The 25,721-nt window shown below is 36.7% G+C and overlaps 1 pseudogene; it reads left to right on the top strand.

Annotated features, from left to right (window-relative positions):
• Positions 1-25,160, top strand: part of LOC107931326 (UDP-glycosyltransferase TURAN-like) — a 32,096-nt pseudogene extending 6,936 nt beyond the window's left edge.
• The last annotated feature ends 561 nt before the right edge of the window (positions 25,161-25,721 follow it).

Below are 25,721 nucleotides of genomic sequence, written 5' to 3'. Positions count from 1 at the left end.
GGCTGTTACAGCTTTAATTACATGTCTAAATGTTTTTTGTGTCATTATTATTCGGTCATTAATTTGTCTTACCATGCTACATATTTAAATCATGTCATAGTATATTACACATTAAAATCATGTCTTTGTTTTGTCCATTAAGTATGTCCAATTTCGGACAGATTTATTGCATACTAGCAAATCAGATTTATTAATGGGTCTTAGTTTATTACATATTTAATTGTGTGTTTAATTTGTCTTGATGTTATTTTAATCAAATGTTTAATTTGTCATAACAGGTAGCTAAAGCATTCAGCTGAACATTCATGCGGCTGAACATATATGTATTTAGCTGAATCAATGAAGTTTATTATAGTGGAAGCATGCACCCGCATGTGCATGAACAAAGGGAGCTGTTTTTCAGTTGGAAATTCATGCATCTAATTGAAACATTGAAGCTAGTTACTGAAAGACCATACACCTGATTGTGCATGTAAATTAGGAGCTACTTGTGTCATGGGTTGCGCATGGGAGCCCGCAACCATGACGTATTTGTATGATCCATCAAGTGGGAAGGAGGTCATTTAGCCCTATCAGACTGACTCGTTGCTTGAAGAGATTGAAATCCCATCTACAAGCTTGTCACATATGGAAACATAATCTTTCAGGATATGCAATCGTAGATATGATATGTAATCCTAGAAGATATGATTTTGTAATATTAGAGATTTGATTTGTAGATACCTTTCGATCTTAGCCGTTGATGTACTTAATTTGTACCGTTGGATTTGGGGAGGCTCTACTATAAATAGAGGCCTCCCCCTTCATTGTAAATCACTTGAGTTTTGAAGAGTAATAAGAATTCTTGAGAGTATTCACTCAAATTTCTCTCTCTCTTGTGTTCTTGATATTTTGTGGCTTGTTCTTATTTCGTTCTTCTTTTATCTTTGTTTGATTTTTGAGTTGCTTTCGTTTGAGTTGGTTTTAAAGAGGAATTCTATTGAATTCTCATATTGTGGGAGTTAGGCTAACTTAGGCATTTTTAGAAGCAAGAAACTACCTAAGGCCACACGAATTGTGAGGTAAAAATTTTAAGTCCGTGACAGTTGGTATCAAAGCAATCTTGCGAAATCATTGTTGAAGGATGTCGAAAGAAGTGGGTGAGAATGAGCCAATGGATACCCGTGGGAGGGAAAAAAAGGCTAGTCATCAAGGGGCATGTTGTCGAGCTTGGAAAATCGAATGGTTAGTCTCGAGGAGTCTGTTGGTGACATGAGGGAGACACTCAAAGTGGTCCTAACCCGTATGGAAGAACTGAAGGAAGACAACAAGGAATTTGTGTTGGACACTTTTAGATCCACTTCGGACAAATTGACGGTAAGGGACGAAGCTCTTGAGGCCCTGGTGACTTCCATGAAAGAGGAGATTGCTAAACTTATGGGGGAGCTCACAATCTGTAAGGCTGCCCTGGGAAATGAGATGTCAACTTCGGGACCGAAGCAATGTCATGTAGATGTTTTAAAACCTGAGAAGTTCAAAGGGGCTAGGTCCGCGAGAGAAGTGGATAACTTCCTGTAGAAATTGGAGTAATATTTTCGAGCAATGGGCATTGAGGATGATGCCACTAAGGTAAACACTGCTTCAATTTACTTTACTGATGTTGCTCTCTTGTGGTGGCGACGTAGGTCCACGGATGTAAAACGTGGAGGAACGAGTATTGAGACTTGAGAGTAGTTTTAAAGAGAGTTAAAGAAGCAGTTTTATTCGCAGCATGCTGAAAAAAAGGCTCATGCTAAGTTACGCCAGCTTACACAACAAGGCACCATTCGAGATTACGTTCGGGAATTCAGTGAGTTGATGCTTCAGATCTCAGACTTGAATGAGAATGAAGCATTTTATTAGTTTGAGGATAGGCTAAAAACGTGGGCTAAGAAAGAGTTTCGACACCTAGGTATCACTGATTTGACCGTAGCCATGGCCGAGGTAGAAAACTTATACAATGTTAGGGGGAGAAAGTTTGACAATAATGGCACTTCCAAGCCCAAGCCAAGACCCAAAGGCAATGGTGGGGGAGACAAAGATAAACCAGAAAAGAATGGCGAAGCCCCAAGGGTTAATGAAAGTAGACCAAGGGATAAGAAAGGCCATTGAAATGCTATCTTTGTCAAAGCCCACATAGGATGAGGGTTTGTCCAAAGAAAGCCACTTTCAATGCCATGGAAGCTCGCGAAGAGGCCGATTATGACACCAAACGTCTTAGTACGATATTGGGTGGTGTCAAAGACAAGACGAGTAATGGGCTGATGTTTGTGGATAACATCGTGGCGGGCAGAAGATTGAATGCCCTTGTTGATACCGGTGCGTCCGATTTGTTTATGTCCAAAGAGATGGCAAAGGAACTCGATCTCAAAATAGAGGAAGATTCGGGTCGAATCAAAATAGTAAACTCGAAAAGCATTCCCATAACGGGTGTGGCTAAAGGAATGGAACTCAGGCTTGGCGAGTGGACAGGCAAGGCAACCATTAAGGTAATCCCCCTTGATAATTATGGTTTTATGGTTGGATTAAGCTTACTTGACTGACTTAATACGGATATTCATCCTTCCGAGAATTACATGATGATCTCTGATTCAAACCATTGATATATGATGCGAGTGAAAAGAAAGGGAAGCATGGGAGGAAAAAAATTGTCGGCAATCCAATTTGCCAAAGAAGTACGTAGAAATGAAGTCTCCTATTTAGTCACCTTAAGGGACAATATGGATGAGAAATCCGAGGGGAAAATTCCAAAGGAAGTGAAGCAGTTGTTGAAGTCATTTCAAGATGTAATGCCCATAGATTTGCCCAAAACGTTGCCACCTAAGAGGGAGGTGGATCACAAGATTGAGTTGTTGCCCAATACTGAACCGCCAGCAAGGGCACCATATCTGATTTCTCCACCTGAGTTGGAGGAACTGCCGAAGCAGTTAAGGGAACTTTTAGATGTCGTGTTCATTAGAGCTTCTAAAGCCCCATTTGGTGCTCTAGTGTTATTCCAAAAGAAGCATGATGGGTCTTTGAGATTGTGCATTGACTATAGGGCCTTAAACAAGATCACTGTAAATAATAGGTATCTCATTCCTCTTATTGCAGATTTTTTCGATCAACTTGGTAGCGCGAGATGATTTACTAAGTTAGATTTGCGATCGGGGTACCACCAAGTAAGAGTAGCCTAAGGGGATGAGCCCAAAATAGCCTGTGTGACTCGGTACGGGTCTTTTGAATTCCTAGTGATACCGTTTGGGTTGACAAATACTCCGGCCACATTTTACACCCTAATGAATAAGGTATTGCAACCCTTCTTAGATCATTTTATGGTTGTTTATCTTGACGACATTGTGGTGTATAGTAAGACGCTTGAGGAGTACGTGGGACATTTGAGGGAGGTGTACCAAGTCCTATAGGAAAATGAGTTATATGTCAAAGAGGAAAAATGCTCATTTGCCCAATGAGATGTGCCATTTCTAGGCCATATTGTGGGAGGTGGCACGGTACGAATGGATGCAAGCAAAGTTCAAGCAATTGCCGACTGGGAGCGACCAACCAAGGTAACAGAGTTGCAGTATTTTCTTGGGTTAGCAAATTACTACCGACATTTTATTGAAAGCTACTCCAAGATCACTGCACCCTTGACAGACTTGTTGAAAAATGGTAAAGTATGAGATTGGGACTCTCGGTGCGAAAAAGCCTTCAACCAAGTAAAGCAAGTAATGATGAGTGAACCTGTACTTGCTTTATTGGACTTTTCAAACTTCAAACTATGCAATTGGGGGACTATTGATACAAGAGGGGCATCCAATTACTTTCGAGAGTCGAAAGCTTAATGAGACGGAACGAAGATACACGATCCAAGAAAAAGAGATGACTGCTGTGGTGCATTGTTTGCGTACATGGAGGCACTATTTGCTGGGTTTTGGGTTCGTGGTATTCACTGATAATATTGTAAATAGTTATTTCCTAACCCAAAAAAAGTTGTCCCCCAAATAGGCTCGTTGGCAGGTTTTCTTAGCGGAGTTTGATTTTAGTATGGAGTACAAGTCGGGGAGTGCCAACACTGTGGCTGATGCACTTAGCCAAAAGATAAAAATTGCAACAATAAGCCAACCCAATAGTCTCTTATTAGAGCACATTCAAGAAGGCTTGTCCCACGATCCCACGGCCAAAAATTTGATTGAGCTTGCCAAAGATGGAAAAATGAGGCAGTTTTGGCTCGAGAGAGAATTACTATACACTCAGGGACAACGTCTATATGTGCCTCAACATGGGAACTTACAAAAGAAAGCCATGAAAGAATGTCATGATTCAAGATGGGCTGGCCATCCGGGTATACACCGCACTTTGGCTCTCTTAGAGGATCGATTTTATTGGCCTCACATGGGTGACGATATTGAGACTTATGTGAAGACTTGTTTCGTGTGCCAACAAGATAAAATCGAGTTGAAGGCTCTTGCTGGTTTGCTACAACCTTTACCCATTCCAGAGCGCCTATGAGAGAGTTTATCCATGGACTTTATTGTGGGTTTGCCTAAATTTAATGGATTTGAAAGAATTTTTGTTATGGTGGACAGGTTTTCCAAGTATGCCACTTTTATCTCCGCAACTAAGGAAGGTCCTGCTGAGGAGGCAACTCGCTTGTTTCTTAGGCATATGGTGAAATATTGGGGAGTACCGCAGTCTATCATTAGTGATCGAGATGGATGATTCACGGGACGGTTCTAGATGGAGTTGTTCAAGTTAATGGGTTCAAACTTGAACTTTTCAACCAGCATGCATCCACAAACTAATGGGAAAACTGAATGAGTGAATACGTTATTAGAGACGTATCTTCGACATTATGTGAGTGCCACACAAAGGGATTAGCCAAGGTTGTTGGATGTGGCTCAATTTTCGTACAATTTACAAAGAAGTGGGCCGACAAACCAGAGTCTGTTTGAGATAGTGACAGGGAAACAGCCACTTACACCCAATGTTCTTACAACTCGTTATGCAGGGGACCGAATCCAGTAGCTTATTGATTTGCAAGATATTGACAAGAGCAAAAAGATTTAGCTAGAGCTTGCCTACACAAGGCAAGTAAGCACAATAAGAAGTGGGCGGATTAGAATCGAAGGGATGTACAATATCAGGTTGGTGACTCAGTCCTTGCTAAACTACACCTGATTTTACGACACAATGGATTGCATAAGGGGCTTGTGCGACGATATAAGGGGCCATTTCGAGTTGTGAAGAAGGTAAGCGAGGTGGCCTACAAGCTTGAGTTGCCTGAAAAACTCAAACTCCATCCAGTGTTTCATGTAAGTATGCTTAAGCCATTCCATGAAGATGGAGAAGACCCAAAACGAAACGAGTCCAAACGGGCACCAATGGGGGTAAAAGTCACCTATGATAAAGAGGTTGAAAACATCGAAGTGGATTGTGCAATCAGATGAAAGTACTATCGACCGTGGCATGAATACCGAGTCTGATGGAAGGGATTTCCCGATAGTGAGACAAGTTGGGAACCCGCCGAAGCCTTGTGGCAATTTCAAGACAAGATAGATCAGTACCATGCGAAGGACGCGGCGAAGGCGTCGCTAGAATCAGTGAGGGAGAATGTCATGGGTTGAGCATGGGAGCCCGCAACCATGACGCATTCGTGTGATCCATCAAGTGGGAATGAGGTTATTTGGCCCGATCGGACTGACCCATTGCTTGAAGAGATTGAAGGCCCGTCTACAAGCTTGTCACATATGGAAACATAATCTTTGAGAATATGCAATCTTAGATATGATATGTAATCTTAGAAGATATAATTTTGTAATCTTAGAGATTTGATTTGGAGATGCCTTTCAATCTTAGCCGTTGATGTACTTGATCTGTACCGTTGGATTTGGGGAGGCTCTACTATAAATCGAGGCATCTCCCCTAATTGTAAATCACTTGAGTTTTGAAGAGTAATAAGAATTCTTGAGAGTATTCACTCAAAGTTCTCTCTCTCTTGTGTTCTTGATATTTTGTGGCTTGTTCTTATTTCGTTCTTCTTTCATCTTTGTTTGATTTTTGAGTTACTTTTGTTTGGTTTTAAAGAGGAATTCTATTGAATCCTCATACTATAGGAGTTAGGCTGACTTAGGCGGTTTTAGAAGCAAGAAATTGCCTAAGGCCGTACAGATTGTTACGCGAAAACTCTAAGTCTGTGACACTTGGTGCATCATTCAGCCGACTCTTCATGAAACAAAGAGCCAACAATTGTGAGCTGATCAGCCAGCTCCTATGACCATTCAGCGTCCCATCTTAATTCATTTGTTGATTCATGCATTAAGGCAAAATTAATTTTAGCTATTAAATATCTTTGGCTAAGCATGCATGAACGTACCAAAGGGGACAAAAGTGATCGTTCAGTTTGAGCATGAATTTGCCAAATTCAAGAACCAATTTTAATACTTTAAGTTTGAATATTTTAATTGTTATGTGAACACTTAGATGCTGAATTTGAGTAGTCATTTTGATGCCTATATAAACAGCTTGTACAAAACATTGTGGACAGATTTTTGACATATATGAAATATAATTGTGTAAGTTATTCACTCTCATTTTTCTTTGAGATTCAACTTGACTTATCTAGCTAAGCTAGTGGCGTCAAACTTGTTTCTTTTCTAAACTTATAACTCTTCTGAGTGTGGCGTTCATCTTGATACCATTTGGTTCCTATCTCGTAGGTAGTGTGTCACGGTCCATTTTTTCATCAAACCATTTCACATTAAAACTTATAAGATTCGAGTCCTTAATCGCTATAAAGGGTTCTTTCTTGTTTTAAGTCCATTTATCCATCTTTCCATCAAACTATCTTTATTTTTATTCGCTGCTTATTAAACTATCTTCTTTAAATATAGCTTTTTGTTAAACCAAAATGAAAACTACGTAATTTACGATTGGGCAAACAAACGACTCAATTAAATCTCGTAAGTGAGTTTGTAACCCTCACACTTTTTTTTATATTCAATTTTTTTAATCGAACTTTTTTTTACTTCTCTTTCAATTTTGAGAGTACAAAAACGATAAAAGCTTACTTAATTTGAAAAGCTCTGATACCAAATGATACGAACTCACTTACGGGATGTAATTGAATCATTTGTTTGTCCGATCGTAAATAAAGTAGTTTTCGTTTTGGTTTAACAAAAAGCTAAATTTAAAGAAGTTAGTTTAATAAGCAACAGATAAAAATAAAGATAGTTTTATGGAAAGATGGATAAATGGACTTAAAACAAGAAAGAACCCTTAATAGTGATTAAGGACCCGAATCTTATAAGTTTTAAGGTGAAATGGTTTGATGAAAAAATGGACCAAGACCCACTATCTAATGAGATAGGAACCAAACAGTATCAAGATGAACGCCACACTCAAAAGAGTGATAAGTTCAAAAAAGAAACAAGTTTGACGCCACTAGCTTAGCTAGATAAGTGAAGTTGAATCTCAAAGAAAAACTAGAGTGAATAACTCACATAGTTATATTTCATATAAATCAAAAATATGTCCACAATGTTTTGTACAAGCTATTTATATAGGTATCAAAATGACTACTCAAATTCAGCATCTAAGTGTTCACTTAACAATTAAAATATTCACACTTAAAGTATTAAAATTGGTTCTTGAATTTGGCAGATTCATGCTCAAATCGAATGGTCACTTTCGTCCCCCTTGGTACGTTTATGCATGCTCAACCAAAGATATTTATTAGCTGAAATAAATTCTGCCTTAATGCATGAATCAGCAAATGAATTAAGATGGGATGCCGAATGGTCATAGGAGCTGGCTGATCAGCTCACAATTGTTGGCTCTTTTTTTCATGAATAGTCGGCTGAATGATGCACCAAGCAACTCCTAAGTTACATGCACAATCGGGTGCATGGTCTTTCATTAACTAGCTTCAATGTTTCAGCTAGATGCATGGATTTCCAGCTGAAAAATAGCTCCCTTTGTTCATGCACATGCGGGTGCATGCTTCCACTATAATAAGTTTCATTGATTCAGCTAAATACATGTATGTTCAGCCGCGTGAATGTTCAGCTGCATGCTTTAGCTCCCTGTTATGACAAATTAAACATTTGATTAAAACAACATCAAGACAAATTAAACACACAATTAAATATGTAATAAACTAAGACCCATTAATAAATTTGATTTACTAATATGCAATAAATCTGTCCGAAATTGGACATACTTAATGGACAAAACAAAGACATGATTTTAATGTTTAATATACTAAGACATGATTTAAATATGTAGCATGCTAAGACAAAATAATGACCGAATAACAATGACACCAAAAACATTCAGACATGTAATTAAAGCTGTAGAAAATTAAAACAAAGTTAATTAAACCGAAATAATTAAGAATGTTTGAAACTTATTCAGCAGCTAGATTAGCTAGCTAAATGGCAAATCAGTTCGAAGTAAAGTGCAAGGGAATTCGACGAGCAATCCCAAGCTCGATCGGTGGAAGCCTTTTCCGAAATTTGTCCCACCAAAGTCGAATTTGCTTCTTTGATTGCTTGGATCAAGCCCGTTTAGTTGGACCGGTTTGTAGCTTGATTGGATCTTGATTGGAGTCTATTGAGTCTTGGGCTGGTTGGTATCAGCATGTGTGGTGATTCTAGGAGATCTTGGTCATAGCCCTCGTATGCAGTATCATGCCCTTTCCCTTGCGCGTCAGGTATTGTAGTAATTTTCTTCTGTAATAATGATTTACGGTTTTATTTCTTTGAAATATTTTGCTTTAATATGCTTGAGTTTTTGGTTAAGCTGAAACGTTTATTTTAGGCCAAATGGAGTTTAGTTCTCACAAATTTCTTGCTCAACTTCTTTATTGACGCAATGATGTTATTTTTGCTCATATGTTTGCATTATGGGTTTATCATGTAATATAATTAAGGGTATTGGCATGAAGGACAATAATCCTTATGATAAAATGTTTATTTGGTATTTGGTTTTATACTTGCCTTTTGTGTTGGAGGCAAAATAAATAAGTTTGAATGTGGAAACACATTAACATTTTGAAGAATAAGAAGTTAAACTGTTAAACTTTATTCTTGGACAAAAACTACCGCATTTTAGATTCATATGGAATAATTGTATTAGGATTGGTATTTGTTTTTCTTTTAAACTTTTCTTGGGTACATAGTCTTTTATTAAGTTTTAAGCAATTACATTTTGCTTTCTACCATTTTCTTTTATGTTTTATTAGTAAAGTGTACCTTTTTAAATCAAATAGAAAAGAGCAAACTGAGAAGGTGAATGACCATGTGGAGCCTAAGGAATTGGTTTGTGCCAGGAGACTTATGCTAAATTAGAAATGCATCTATGTTGGTTCTTCTTGTTCATTTGTTTTGAACAGAATGAATACCCCTAAACTATGTATCTACATTGTTTTTTATAGTACTTAATTAATATTCGTAGGAACAAAGCTTGATATAATCTATAGGATTTGACAGATGTAGGCATTAAGGTAGCAATGACTGGTACAAACATTTTGCAGGTTATGCCCTCTATATACTTTGGAGAAGACTGTTGACTTTCTATCATTCTTTATGTGACATCAATATTCTACTACAGTTGCTAGTCTCCTTGGTTCTTATATTTTCCTTCAATTCATGCCTACACCTTGGTGGATAGGCCTGAACCATTTCCATGATTTTTAGAAGGTTTAGATGGAAGAAATTAGTTATGATAAAGACCGGCTTCTACAACTTCTAAGCTATCATACTTTCAATTGTCGTAGTTAAAGGAAATTTTCTATAAGGTTAGCTTTTGTAAATTAGCCCTGTATTAAAAGTTTCATGGGAAATAAGTACTCTGTTTTTTGTTTTGTTTTTTTCTTTCTTGGTGTAGGATGATCAGTACTTATTGATATGCAATTTTTATATGCCCAAATACGCATCCTCTACCTTCCAGTCCTCACAGATCTGCCACACTCCAGAAGTAGAAAAGTAATAAAATTTAATGCTCTGTATATGCTAGTCCCATGTAATGACATGCTTATCTAACATGTCTTAATATAGTAGAAACACTGAAAGGAAACATGGAAAAGAAAGCATGTGGTTTTAGGAGGCACAGTTATGTCTTAGAAATGAAGAAAAAAAAATATATTTATTTTTTGTAAATGCCATGAAGAGCTTTCGTTAAAACAAAATAGTAGTTAAATAAATGAATAAGTTGTCTATTCTTCTCATTATAATTGATTTCGCAGGCATCTTTGGAAGTGGACATTGTTGCTTATGGAGGTATACCTTTCGACGTAATAATGAATTAAATTGCACACCTTATTTTTTTTCTTTCCTTTTTCCTGCCATCGAATGTTTACTTTATAGTAAAGTTAATAGGAGAGAATCATGTGTACTACTTAACAACTTTCAATAAGAAAAAAAGTTAGGAAAATTTTCTTGTAGGATGGAGATTTTGTGAACCCAAACTTTACATATGCACTATATATGAAAGATTATTCTGTTCGAACTCTAAATGTAAATAGGCTATCTTAAGAATTTCTTATATTAATAAATATACTAATTGAATGCGAATTTAAATATTTTGATAGGTTCCGAACCCCACTCTGCTGTTATAGAGAATGAATCTATTCATATTCACACAATGGTATTGTCTGGAGGAATATCATGGGGCTAAGGTATTATTACTATGCTATTATTTAATTTTTTTAATTAATTCGAAGATACAACGGCAAAAACGCTCTCATAGCTTACCGAAGATACTTTACCCACTAATGCTCTTACTGAAGCCAATCATTCAGTTTGTAATACTTCTTTGGTTTCTTTGCTTCAAAGTTCTTCCTCCTGATGCCTTCATAGTGCAGGTGAGCTTCTATTTTCCACTAGAGAGATCTCAAGTTCTGTTTTCTATATTGTTTAGAACAAATAGTCTTACTCTAACTGCTACGGAATGTTGTTATGTCTTTTCCACCAAAAATTGTAGAATCCTTTCAGTGGAATCTGTCTTTCAAAGATTTTGATGTACTATCATGGTGTTAGAGGTTAACCACAAATTAGCTCATTTTATGAATTGCTTAAGAGGTCGAAAATAACAGTTTTCTAAAGCTCAACCGATGAGTGGCAGGTTTATGACTTATGAGCAATGTTTTCAAAAAAGAGAGAGATAAATAAAGGAATAGATAGAAGGATAGGGGTTCTTTTCTCTCCTTGGACCAATATCTAAATTAGTTGTTTTTCTTTTTCCATTTAAATTAGGAAAAAGACTTGTTGGGGTGGGGGAGAGAGGGGAAGGATATGTAGTGTACAGAATACTTGAATGACATCCTCTTCATTTATCTTAAGAACAAGGGACCTTGTGCATACTGCATTCCCTATGAATTTTTGTGGTTGTTTCCCCAGTGGTTCTTCTTTATCAAGCTTTCTATGATTTTTAAATGAGTTTAACCAGAGTTATCTCACACTACTGCAGCAAATTTCTTCCTATATATTTTTGGGCTTATTTTTGTATGAGCAGGCTTGTGGTTGGATGTACATTTGTTACCTCTACATGTATGAATGAGTTTTTTTGGATTTCTGGTTGTTTTCCTACTGATTCTTATTCATCAAGCTTTCTATGATTTTTAAATGAGTTTTAACCAGAGTTATCACACACTACTGCAACAAATTTCTTTCTATGTATTTTTGGGTTTATTTTTGTATGAGCATGCCAATGGTTGGGGTGTACACTTGCTACCTGTGCATGTGTGAATAAATTTTGTTGTTCAGTTTTTGCATTTTCAAACATTCATTTTAACAAGGAGAAAACTTCAACCAAACTCTAGTAGCCATTCTTTCTTAATAATGTGCAAAGTCTTTTTTTTTTGTTAAAGAAATAGAATTCCTATGGTACATGCTTATACATGATCCTGTTGGTGTTGAGAATAAAGAAACACACAAGTTTCCTGAAACTTGAGCAGCAAGGCTCGAGGCTTGCTTAAGAAACAATCGAGCTTGAAACAGAATGAAAGAAAGAAAAGCAAAGAAAATTTGGAGAGTATATGGAAGAAAATTTTGCTAAATTCATTCAACTTTTTCAATGGCATAATGCCAATGCATAAATCAAGCAATTAGCTTGTCAAAGTCAGCATAAGGTCACCTAATTGCTACCTACTACCACTAATACCTTGAAACTTGTAAAAACAAGCTTGCACACTTAAAAAAAGGCTGAGTTAACAGCTCTATCATCAACAAATTACATCAATCATCAACCTAACATAATTCAAAATGAACTAAAATACATTACATCAACTAAAGATTACAAAATAAACAAAAAAGGAACATTTGCACTTGCTCTAGCAGCTTCTGCATGGCTCGGCCTGCATGGCTTGCTTCCTTTCTACTATTAATGCTACATGCTGGCCATACTTCAACACTCCTCCTTGGTTAGCATGTTGCAAACTCCTAATTTCTTTCTTAAGTGTTCAAACTTTGTTGCACTGAGGGGCTTGGTCAAAATATCAGCTAGTTGATCCTCTGAATTGCAATGAATTAGTTTCACTTCATGTGCTTGTTCCATTTCTCTAACAACATTTGATGCTGAAATGCTTAGTTCTTCCATGGAACACTGGATTCTTTGCAATTGCAACAGCAGATTGATTGTCACAAAAGATCTCTGTTGCTTCCCTTTGATGCACATTTAAGTCAGCCATAATTTTTCTTAGCCAAATGGCATGGTTGACAACACTTGCTGCTGCAACATATTCTGCTTCAGCAGTGGATTGAGCCACTAATGTTTGCTTCTTCGAGCTCTAACAGAACATGGCTGAACCAAGATTAAAAGCATACCCTAAGGTGCTTTTCATGTCATCCATCGAACCAGCCCAGTCACTGTCACTGTATCCAAATAGCTTCAAATGTTCAGACTTGCCAAACAACATGCCATGGCTCAAAGTTCCCTTGATGTATCTGAGTACTCTCTTGGCAGCTTTAAATTGACTTTCATTGCAACAATGCATGAACCTCGAGAGTAAACTAACACCATACATTATGTCTGGCCTAGTGGCAGTTAGATATAACAAACAACCAACTAAGCTCCTATAGGTTGTCTCACAAACCTTCTCAAACTCACCATTGCTCAATAGCTTCTCTCCAAAAGCAACATGAGTCTTAGTTCCTTTGTTGTTTTGTATGGAGAACTTAGTCAAAACCTTGGAGGCAAAGGCCTTTTGACTTAGGAATATCCCATCCTGTGTTTGAGACACCTCCATGCCAAGAAAGTAGGTCATCCCGCCTAGATCAGACATCTCAAACATTTGCTGTATTTTGGTCTTGAAATCAATTAGCATTGCTTGGTCTCCTCCTGTCGCCAACAAATCATCAACATACAGAGACATAATGAGCTGTGTTTGTACCCCTTCCTTCTTGACATACAATGTTGGCTCGCTCTTGTTTCTTTCAAATCCCAAACTGACTAGATAACTATCGATCCTACTATACCAGGCCCTTGAAGCCTGTTTCAAGCCATACAAGGCTTTCCTTAGCTTGTAAACCATGTGCTCTTTACCAGCCACCTCAAAGCCCTGAGGTTGTTCAACATAGATCTCTTCTTTAAGAAATCCATTGAGAAAGGCTAATTTTACATCAAGCTGGTGGATTTTCCAATGCATTTGTGCTGCTAAGGCAATCAGCAGCCTGATGGTATTAAGTCTAGCCACTGATGCAAAGGTCTCTAGGTAGTCCAGACGATACTTCTGGCTAAACCCCTTAACAACCAACCTTGCTTTCAACTTATTTAAGCTACCATCAGCATTGTGCTTGGCTCGATAGACCTATTTCACCCCAATGATCTTCCTTTTGTCTGGTCTTTCTACCAATTCCCAAGTCTGATTTTTCTCAATCATGCTGATTTCATCAGCCATTGCTTGCTTCCACCCTTGCTGAGCTTCAGCCTTGTCAAAAAAAGTTGGTTCTGCTATAGCTACTTGAACCCTTTCATAAATCTCAGCCAATGGTCTAGTGCGTCTGACTGGTTCATCATCAATGTCCATTTCAGGACCAATTTGATCTGGCTCAGTTTGGTTTTCTACAAGGTCTTCAAGAACTGTCTCTGGTTCATTCTTCTCCTAGTTCCATCATGCTTTCTCATCAAATACCACATCTCTGCTTATAGACACCTTGTTTGTTGAAGGATCTAAGATTTTATAGCCCTTTTTGACTAAGTTGTACCCCACCAGTATACTAGGTTCAACTTTATTCCCCAATTTGTCTCTCTTCACTGCTGGTACATGAGCATAACATATGCTTCCAAAGACCCTCAGGTGAGCCAATGAAGGTTTAAAGTTGAGCCAGGCTTCGAATGGGGTTTTATGAGCCAAGGTCTTAGTTGGAAGCCTGTTTTGAATATACACACCAGTGTTGACTGCCTCTGCCTACATGGTTTTAGGCAGATTCTTCTCAAACAGCAGGAACCTGGCCATATCCATTAAGCTTCTATTTTTTCTCTCACTCACACCATTTTGTTAAGAATTATAGGTCTTAGTTGGTGTTTGATGTTTGCCTCATCACAAAAGGCCTGGAACTGAGCTGAGGTGTACTCAGTCCCATTGTCAGACCTTATGGTCTTAAGCTTGCAGCCTGTTTCAGTTTCACCAACAATTTTAAACTTTGAAAACACTGAGCCTACCTCTAATTTCTGCTTCAAGAAGTAAATCCAACAAAACCTTGAGAAATCATCAATAAACAGAATGAAGTACCTAGTTCCATTCAATGATTCTATCTTCATAGGGCCACACACATCAGTGTGCACGAGCTGCAGCCTTTCAAAGACTCTACAAGCCTGATTTGAAGGAAATGAGAGACTAGCTTTCTTTCCTAGCTGGCATACTTCACAAACCTCCTGTTTTTGAACTGAACCAATGAAGTTTTCAGCCAAATCATCTTTGCATAGCTGGTCCTTTGATATGTAGTTAGCATGACCAAGTCTTTGATGCCAAAGCTTGGATTTATCTGTTGTGACTGTGTAGGCAGTGTCTGAGCCTTTTGTCCAATCAACTACAAAGCTCTTATTAGTCATAGTGACTATCATGAATTTGGATCCACTTGGATCACTGATTTGGCACTCCTTGCCTTTAAACACTACACAATATCCTTTTTCCAGCAGTTGAGCTATGCTGAGCATATTTCTATCGATTTCAGGCACTAGTAACACACTTGAGATGAGTTTGTTACCTGTAGAAGTACTCATCAACATATCACCCTTACCTTCTGCTTTTATAAAATGACCATTACCAATCTTGACCTTAGTTTTGCAACTTCTGTCCTAGGACTTGAAGATGGTTACATCTGGTGTCATGTGATTAGTACATCCACTGTCCAAGAGCCAGCCATTTGTAACCTTTTCTTGAGCAACTGAGCATGACACAGCAAAAACTTGCTCCTCATTGTCATTATCTTCGTTTGCTACTCGAGCCTCAGCCTTTGGCTGCTGGGGTTGGTATTGCCTTGGTTTGTCATTTCTCTTGCAAACCTTTTCAACATGCCCCTTCTTCTTGCAAATTTGGCATAGTGCATCTGGTCTAAACCAGCCTTTCTCTTCTGGATGACCAGGCCTTTTGCAATGTTTGCAGAGTTGGTCCTCTCTTCTTGCAGCATCAAACTTGGGCCTGTTTCTCCAAGTATTTTTGCCTTTGTAGGCAGAAGTGCTCGAGGTAGCTTTGGTCTTTGCTTGAAAGGTACCTTTTTGGTGCTCCTCCAGTCTGCTTGCTCTTCTTTGCTCTTGTGCATAAAGAGCATTGATCAACTCTGTCAAGGAGAAGCTGGTCAAATCCCTTAAGTCTTCGAGGGATGAAATTTTTGCCTCATACCTCTCAGGCAAGGTTGAAATCACCTTCTCCACTATCCTTGCTTCATTGAACTACTCACCAAGAAGCCTTATGCTATTTACCACAACCATAATTTTGTCTGAGTACTGTTTGACAGTTCTTTCTTCCTTCATTTTCAAATTCTCAAAGTCCCTTTTCAAGTTCAACAATTGTTGCTGCCTTGTCTTCTCTGTCCCTTGAAACTCCTCTTTCAATTTGTCCCAGGCCTACTTTGGTGTTTCATCCTTATAAAGATCACATCTGACACTAAGTTTTAGATGCAAGACATCACTTTGTGCCTTTTGGTCCTTTCATCAACATGCTGCCTGATCTGAGCCACTGTTGGATTGGCTCTGATTCAACATCAAAATTGACCACCTCCCACAGATCGAAAGCCTGCAGGTAGGTCCTCATTTTGACCACCCATATGTGATAGCCTTCTCCATTAAAGACTGGTGGTACAGTTGGTGAAAAGCTTGATGAGGCCATTGTTCTAAGTAACAAGTCCCTTAAGATTACAGCTCTAGATACCAATTTTTGGTGTTGAGAACAAAGAAACACGCAAGTTTGCTGAAACTTGAGTAGCAAGGCTCGAGGCTTGCTTAAGAAATAATCGAACTTGAAACAGAATGAATGAAAGAAAAGCAAAGAAAATTTAGAGAGTATGTGGAAGAAAATTTTGCTAAATTCATTCAACTTCTTCAATGGCATAATTCCAATACATAAATCAAGCAATTAGCTTGTCAAAGTCAGCATAAGGTCACCTGATTGCTACCTACTACCACTAATACCTTGAAACTTGTAAAAACAAGCTTGCACACTTAAACAAAGGCTGAGTTAACAACTCTATCATCAACAAATTACATCAATCATCAACCTAACATAATTCAAAATGAACTAAAATACATTACATCAACTAAATATTACAAAATAAACAAAAAAAGGAACAGTTGCACTTGCTCTAGCAGCTTCTGCATGGCTCGGCCTGCATGGCTTACTTCCTTTCTGCTCTTGGTGCTACATGCTGACCATACTTCAACAGATCCATATTCCTATGGAAAAACTTTTTTGAATTACATTGATGATTATACTTTTATTCATAATATACCTGTGGTAGCATTTACATCATATTAGGCCAATATGGATAGGTGGTGATGGAACCTTACTATCATAATTTTGTTTTTGGTATGTATGGCATCCTATTTGGATTTGGTCTACTCTACGAGGTAAAATCTCATGTTTCATTTAAAGCCACTACTTTCCCAAGTTTCTACCTTAGACTTAGGTGAAACTTTGTAATGTTCTGTAGTTTGTCATGTCTTTTTTAGCATCTTGTAATATCTCTGTGGTTATCAGTTCTTATTTTTTAGTTAGCTATTTTTTTCTCCTTATTACCGGTTTTAAAGGTTGTAGATGCCTAATTTTTCATTACATAAATTTAGCTAGGTTTTGCTCTTTTATTGTTTTAAGAAATTCTTTTTTCCCCTCTGAAACTCTTTTGATATTTCATCCATTTGTGTAGAATCCTCCTTCTATTCCAACATTAATGGCTGTAAAGTGGGTGAGCTCATTGAGAAAGTCGGCATTTATTGTTGATTGGCATAATTTTGGATATACTTTACTTGGATTGTCTGTGGGAAGAAGTAGCCCATTTGTCTCAATATACCGTTGGTAAGTTATAAGCCTCCTATTTGGTATTGTCAAGGGGACCTTTCTGGAGCTGTGCAATGGATGGATCTGGTTTTGAATTTTAAGTATCTGCTTAGGTTTGAGAAGCGTTATGGGCAAATAGCAAACGGTTCCCTATGTGTAATAAGGGAAATGCAACTTGAATTAGCTCAAAACTGGGGAAATAGGTAAGATTTCCAGCTCATTGTTGGTTAATTATTTTCAGTTTCTGATGAAATGTTATGGGAAAATGTCTAATTATATTGCATGTGGTTAAATTTATAGAGCCACAGTTTTATATGATCAGCCTCCTGAGTTTTTTTGTCCAACTTCACTTTAGGAGAAACATAATGTGAGATTCATGTTATTGAGTTTTCATAAAGATTTGTGCTCTAAGATTTATTTTGTAATGGAGTTTTATTCTTAGGTTTTTTGCGGATTAAATAGGTATCTTTGTCACCCTCTTGGGGTTCAAGATTGTGTAACTGCTAGTAAGTCTAGTAAATAATCAAATTTATTTTTATTAGCAGCCTTAAAGAACACTTTTGAATGATTTTACCCTCATGCAGTAACTACAGAAATTGGGGCAGATGACTAAAATGAATCATAATTTACAACTCAGATTGACACTGACATCTTGTTGAAGACATATAGGCCGGCTCTTGTTGTAAGCAATACAAGCTGGTGAGACCATCCTCTATGAATGCCCTATTTGTGGACTTCTTACACTCAATATTTCTACTTTTCTTTTTATTCTTTGTTGTACCCTTAGTTGCTTTAGCCTCATTAAACTTTTACCCAATAAAATGCTCAAGTTGACAAGTTTGTTGAAATATGTGAAACTCATATTTTGGGATATATTTTAAAGTTATTTAGGTAGATAAATTTTATATAGGTAGATAAATCTTAGAATAAATCATTTGAGATATTCTAAGAATATTTTATTTTCTCTTTTAGAAGTTTATTAGAATAAGGGAATTATTTTCCCTATTAGGTTATGACTCTTTTCTTTGTTTAAATTCAGTTGCTTAGTTAATAAAATATAGAACAATTTTATTAAATGCTCTCTTGAAAACTTTCATGGCATCTGAGCTAGGTTATCTCTAGTAGCATCATGGTTAAAACAACCTTCATTGGAGATAAGAGATCTAGCAATCAAACAGAGGAAGAAAGTTTTACCGTTGAAACAACTAATGAAAATTATGAGGGCCAAAATTCTCTAGAAGGGTCTCCATTCACTAAGGAACAACTAGAGCATCTACACAAGCTTTTTCAATCACCACAATTTCTGATGAATTCTTATCTTCCAAACTCATCTAATAATCCTTTTTCCTCCTTCGCCCAATCAGGTACTGATTTTTCTATTTTTTCAGTGCCAAGCCTTGTAAAACAAACACGTGGATCATTGATTTTGGAGTTAGTGATCACATGCCTAGTAGTCATTTTCTTTTTTCAACTTACACACTTTGTGCAGGAAACAAAAAAATCAAAGCAACAGATGGGTCGTTCTCGGCAATAGTCAGGGAAGGCACTATTAAAATTTTGCATTCCTTGGTTTTACATGATGTTTTACATGTGCCAAATCTAGCTTGTAATCGCATATCAGTCAGTAAATTATCCCAGTCCTCGTATTGTCATGTTATATTTGGCTCCTCTATGTGTAAATTTTAGGACATAGTATCGGGTAGGATGATTGGCAATGCTAAAGAATCTGGTGGAATTTATTTTCTTGACGACGACCATCTAAGTCAACCAACAACTACTTTATGTTTAAATTCTGCTTCTAGTTTTGATAAGGTTATGATTTGACATTATAGGCTTGGACATCCTAATTTTTACTATTTAAGATATTTGTTACCTAATCTATTTAAAAGTAAAAGTCCTTCATATCACTGTGAAATTTTGTGAATTGGCTAAACACCATCGGTCATCCTTCCCACCTCAAAAATATAAAGCTTCCAAACCTTTTTTGTTAATTTATAGTGTTGTTTGGGGACCTTTAAGAGTCTCAACTTTTTAGGAAAATGTTGATTTTTCACATTTATTTATGATCATACTCGCATTTGTTGGGTGTTTTTATTAAAAGATAAGTCTGAAGTTAAAAATGTGTTTTAGTCTTTTCATGTTATGGTGAAAACAGAATTTGGTGTAAGAATAGAAGTACTTTGAAGTGACAATTGTGGGAAATTTTTTAGTAACCAATTAGGTGTTTTCTTAACCAAACATGGTACAGTTCACCAAAGCTCTTGTACAAATACACCACAACAAAACGAGGTTGCAGAAAGAAAAAACCAACATTTTTTGGAAGTTACTAGAGCCTTGATGTTCACTAGTCAAGTACCACATTATCTTTGGGGTGAAGGCTTGTTAACAGCTACATATCTTATTAATAGAATGCCTAGTAAAACTCTAAACTATAGAACTCCTTTCAATCTCTTTAAAGATAACTTTCCTAACTCTAAATTGGTCACAGATTTATCCTTCCGATTTTTTGGCTGTAGTGTTTTTGTTCATCTTCACAATCAAGGTAAACTAGATCCTAGAGCAAAAAAATGCGTCTTTGTTGGTTATGCTTCTAATAAAAAGGGTTACAAATGTTACGATCCAATTGATAGGAAGATTATTGTTACCTTAGATGTCACATTTGTTGAAACGCAATCTTACTTTGATTCTAATCTTTAGGAAGGGAATTATAGTAAGGAAGATTTTATAATTGATCAAGAAAACACTAGGAATATGCAACATAGGGATTCTAATAATGGGGAAGGTGAATTTATTATTAACACAGAAATTAACGATGTTAATGTTGTTAATGAAAAAGAGTATAACCAACAATTGGATCGTAACATTTGTATGTTAATAATGGCATTGTATGTTACGATAATAAGAATAAAGAACAAACAAAGGAGTTAACTGTTTACTCAAGAAGAAATCTAAATCAAGAAAGTGGAATCCACCAGATTCATCACCAAGAATCGACCCGCAAGATCTTGTCAAAAGTCCAGGTAAAGCTCATAATCCAACCAATGAATTTTTTTATTTAGATATTCTAATTGCTAAAAGAAAATGTGTTAGAAATGTTGTCAAATATCCCATGTCTAACTTTGTGTCCTATAAAGCCTTGTCTTCAACATTCTCAACCTTTGTTTCGTGTCTTGATACTATGAAAATATCCAAAAATGTGAAAGATGCTTTACAAGTTCCTGAGTGGAAGGAGGCTATTTTAGAGAGATGTGTGCTCTTGAAAAAACAGGTACATGGAAAACAATAGAATTACCTGTAGGGAAGAAAACTGTGGGCTGTAACTGGGTGTTCAAAACCAAATTCAAACCGGATGGATCTTTAGATAGATACAAAGCCTGACTAGTGGCTAAAGGGTACACTCAAACATACGAGATAGATTATCTTGAAACATTTGCTCCAGTAGCCAAATTAAATTCTGTTAGAGTTCTTTTATCAATTCATGTTAATCTTGATTGGTCCTTACAGCAGCTAGATATGAAGAATGCTTTCCTAAATGGGAAACTTGAAGAAGAAGTTTACATGGATCCTCCTCCAAGTTTTGAAGAAAAATTTGGAACTCGAGTATGTAAGCTTAAGAAATCTTTGTATGGTCTAAAGCAGTCTCCTCAAGCTTGGTTTGAATGGTTCACTCAAGTTGTTAAAAAATAAGGTTACTCACAAGGGTAAGCTGATCACACAATGTTCTATCGACACTCACAAAGAGGTAGAACAATAGCAATTATTATAGTTTATGTCGAGGATATCATTCTTACAAGAGATGATGTGGATGAAATAAGGCGTCTCAAGGAGCACCTAGCATTGGAGTTTGAGATCAAAGACTTGAGTCCTTTGAAATACTTTCTTGGAATAGAAGTTGCTTGATCAAAGAAGGGTCTTGTGGTCTCTCAGAAAAAATATGTGATTGATCTTTTAAAAGAGGTTGGGATGAGTGGTTGTCACCCAGCTGACACACCAATTGATCCAAATGTAAAATTCAGAAATAAAGGTCGATTACTTGATAAAGGGCAGTACCAAAGATTAGTCGGTAAGTTAATTTTCTTATCACATACAATGCCAGATATAACTTTTGCAGTGAGCTTAGTGAGTCAATTTATGCACTCCCCAATGGAGGAACATGAAAAAGTAGTGTTTCGGATTCTGAGATACTTGAAGAGTTCACCTAGAAAAGGCTTATTCTTCAAGAAATCCGAACAAAAAGGAATTGAAGCTTATACAGATGCAGACTGGGCAGGCTCAATAACAGATAGAAGATCTACATCAAGATATTGTACATTTGTTTGGGGAAACCTTGTGACTTGGCGAAGTAAAAAACAAAATGTTGTAGCAAGAAATAGTGCAGAAGCTAAGTTTAGATCAATGGCTCAACGAATTTGTGAAATGATGTGGTTAAAAAGAATTATGGAAGGTTGAAGAAACCAATAACTTCACCAATGAAGTTGTATAGTGATAGCAAAGCTACTATTAGTATTGCTGACAACCTAGTCCAGAATGATAGAACTAAACATGTTGAGATTGATATACACTTTATCAAGGAGGAGATTGAAGAAGGCCAAGTGTGCATGCCGTTTGTTCTTTCAAAACAACAGATTGCTGACATACTCACCAAAGAGCTTTCTAAGACAAGCTTTGATTTTCTTGTAAGTAAGTTGGGCATGATTGATATATATGCACCAACTTGAGGGAGGGTGTTGAAATATGTAAAACTCATACATTTTGGGATATATTTTAAAGTTATTTAGTAAATAAATCTTATTTAGGTAGATAAATATTAGAATAAATCATTTGAGATATTCTAAGAATATTTTGGGATATATAGAACCATTTTATTAAATGCTCTCTAAAAACTTTTAAAGTTTTGTTCTTAAAATTGACTTTTTACAGTAACTTTTCCTTAATATGGAAGAAGTTTATCTTCTGTTCTATTTTAAGATCACTCAATTTCATTTTCAACCATTTTTATCCTTTTATTGAAGTATAGTTATGCTCATTGTAGAAGTTTCTCCTATCCTATTTTAAGATTATTTAATTTCAATTACAACCATTTCCTTCCTTTTATTCAAGTATGCACATGCTCGTTTTTGCGTGGTGAGTATTTATAAATCTATTTAGTGATTCATTCTCGAGAATAATATCTTTCCAGGACGCCAGATGAAGATTTTGAGATTCTATTGGAAGCAGCGGTGATGTATGATAGATGACTTGCTGCTCTACTGGATGAAAATGATTCCGCTGATGAAGGGGTCCTCTGGAAGGAGATCTCTGGTGGAAAGCAATACTTGTACCCTAGGTTGTTGTTCATCATTACAGGTAATGGTATTGTATGTCCCTGAAGTATCTGCTTCTGTGCTCCATTGTTTCTTAAAAATTTCCAATATTCATTTAGGCAAAGGTCCTGAAAAGGAAAAGTACGAAGAGAAAATAAAGAGGCTAAAACTCAAACGTGTTGCATTTCGTACCATGTGGCTGTCAACTGAGGAATATCCATTGCTTCTTGGTATGATATTCGTAATCTATTTTCTCTTCCTCATAGTTCATTAGGAAGAAGGGAGAAGTGCTTCATAGTACCTGTTTTACATCCATATTCTTGCTTCATTTTACAGGTTCAGCAGATTTAGGTGTTTATTGGCATACTTCCTCCTCAGGATTAGACCTTCCCATGAAGGTATATCATTCTGGAGCTCCTGTTAAAGCCTTCTTAAGAAAAAAACATTTGCAGCGATAAACCTTTATCACTCACTGAACTTGTATTGGCTAGTAGGTGGTGGATATGTTTGGTTGTGGACTTCCAGTATGCGCTGTTTCCTACTCTTGTTAAACTTGTGCACTTATCATTCATGGTTTATTGGCTAATAATTCGATACCTTTTAATGCTAAAGTCTATTACTATCTGCTACTGGTTTGACTTCTGAAGCATTGACGAGCTTGTGAAGGTTGAGAAAAATGGTCTGCTCTTTTCATCGTCATCAGAGCTAGTTGATGAGCTCTTGGTAAGTGTTTTGTACTTGACAAAGGCAATTGGTACTTGCAAATAAAAGTGGATGATGCTCAATATCTTGATACAACCCTGCCTAGGAATCATGATAGTTCTTGTTAAGCATCCATTCTCACCTAGATCTAGATAATTTGTTGGAGCACTATTGGATCGATTGAAAATTACTCCACTTGCAATCAATGTTGTACTGGTGGTCAAACCGGCTTGACCATCTATTCCCGGTTCAACCATGATAAAATAAAAAATTTCAAAATATTCTACAAAATTTATAAAAAATAAAAAATAGGAAAAAAAATATTAATAAACACAATAGATAATGATGAAACATAAACTTTCATTTTATAAATTATAACCTCAAAATTAAATATTTAAACTAGCTTCAATCTAGTACAATTTGTTTTTTAACCGGTTTGATTGGTTTTTACCAGTTAAACCCTTGTTGATTTTATGATACCAGTTGGACTACTGGTTCACGATTCAACCATTCGGTCTGGTCACCATACTTGCAACTGACAATTCATTGCAGCAAACTCCTCTTGTAGGTTGAAAATCTCATGAATTTAATCCACATCAACAAATTCCTTGAAATTGAACAATTACTCATGATTGCATCATAATGACCCTCGAACCATAGCTCCTTAGGCCCTATAAGCTACACGTTAGGGGAAGTGTGTAGCAGTAACATTCCACATCCATCAAGTATTAGGTTACCTGTGGTCTTATATTAAAGTTGGGTCCCTCCACCTTCTACCAATTGGTTTTTTAGGTTGGATGCTTGACAATTATTTTCATAAAAAAGAAGAAAATAACCTCCTACTGTTGTCCATATGCAAAATTCCTTCAAAATCCTCTGCATTTCTCTTTCCCACAGCCTATTGGTGCATCACCATTAATATTAATGCCTTTCTCCTAGGTGTGTCTGGGGTGGATTTACACCCCCTGGACCTTGAAATTCTTTGATTTGGAATCTAATGTCTCTATGTGATCTCATATTAGCTTGTGTTTGGCTGTTGAACCTTATTATAAACTGGGACCAGAATAACTAATTAAATAGTTCGTTGTTATTTTGTGACTTACATTTCCTGAGACTGTTACAATGGTGGTTTCTGATATTCCTTGGTTTTCTATTTTACACATCAACATTGGCAGATGCTCTTCAGGGGATTTCCAAATGAATGTGATGCTCTGAAATCTCTCAAGAACGGTGCATTGGAAACAGGTTCTTCAGCAAGATGGGCTGCTGAGTGGGAAGAACATGCTAAGCCGTTAATATCAGAGGTTATTTAACTCATCCTTAAGCTTTTATTTTGTTCTATTTCCCTTCACATTTTACTTCCCCTTATCTGATGTTTCTCAACAAATTATGTCTTATTCATTTCTCTCCTTTTCCTACCATACAGGGTGTATTACCCCTTTCAGCGTGCTTTTTAATGAAAGATTTCCTTTAATTTTCCCATTTTTAATTGAATAAATGGACTTCAATTAGCAGGTCATATCCAGAAACTTGAAATAACCTTAACTTCAGCCATCTTGTGTCAAAGCTAGCCATTCCAGCCAACTTCCTCTGCCAGATATGCTAGTTTTTAGTCGAAGTGTTTGCTTCATGGGACATATGCTTACTCCAATTTTCCCAGGGAATATCACAACCCTTTGGTTAGAACTCTTTAGATTATAGTCCTTATGGTTCCAAAATGACAGGAAGTTTTTATTTGTGGCAGCATACATATGATCGCATGGTTTGGATTTCTCATGTTTATAGGGTGTTTGACTGCTTCAACCCCTGAAATGTATTATTATTAAATTGATATAAATACATGGTTGCTAGTGATTTGTTACCAGCTGATCATAGTGGAAAAAATCACCCACGGCTCCATTTTAACGATCATTCAGATTACGTTAATGCATAACTGTTTGTGAAAACATGTTTATACATGCCTGCATACGTGTATGCATGCATACATATCCACAAATCGATGTGGATATGAATATATATGTACATATCCTTGTCGAAGGTCGATGTCTATTTTGTTTTGCTCAGGAAGATTTTGATATTTATTTGTTCCATTTTACAAAAATTGTCTATTTTGTTTGAGTCTTCAGCTATTATGTTGCTAAGTTCTATACTAGTGTGTTGCCATGCTCTTTTTTGATCAAATTTTCTATGGGAACGACTGGATAGTGTCATTATATACTTGTTTTTTT

Source organism: Gossypium hirsutum, chromosome D09, assembly GCF_007990345.1.
Source record: "Gossypium hirsutum isolate 1008001.06 chromosome D09, Gossypium_hirsutum_v2.1, whole genome shotgun sequence".
In the NCBI taxonomy this organism is placed as follows: Eukaryota; Viridiplantae; Streptophyta; class Magnoliopsida; order Malvales; family Malvaceae; genus Gossypium; species Gossypium hirsutum.
This window is presented reverse-complemented; position numbering and strand designations above follow the sequence as displayed.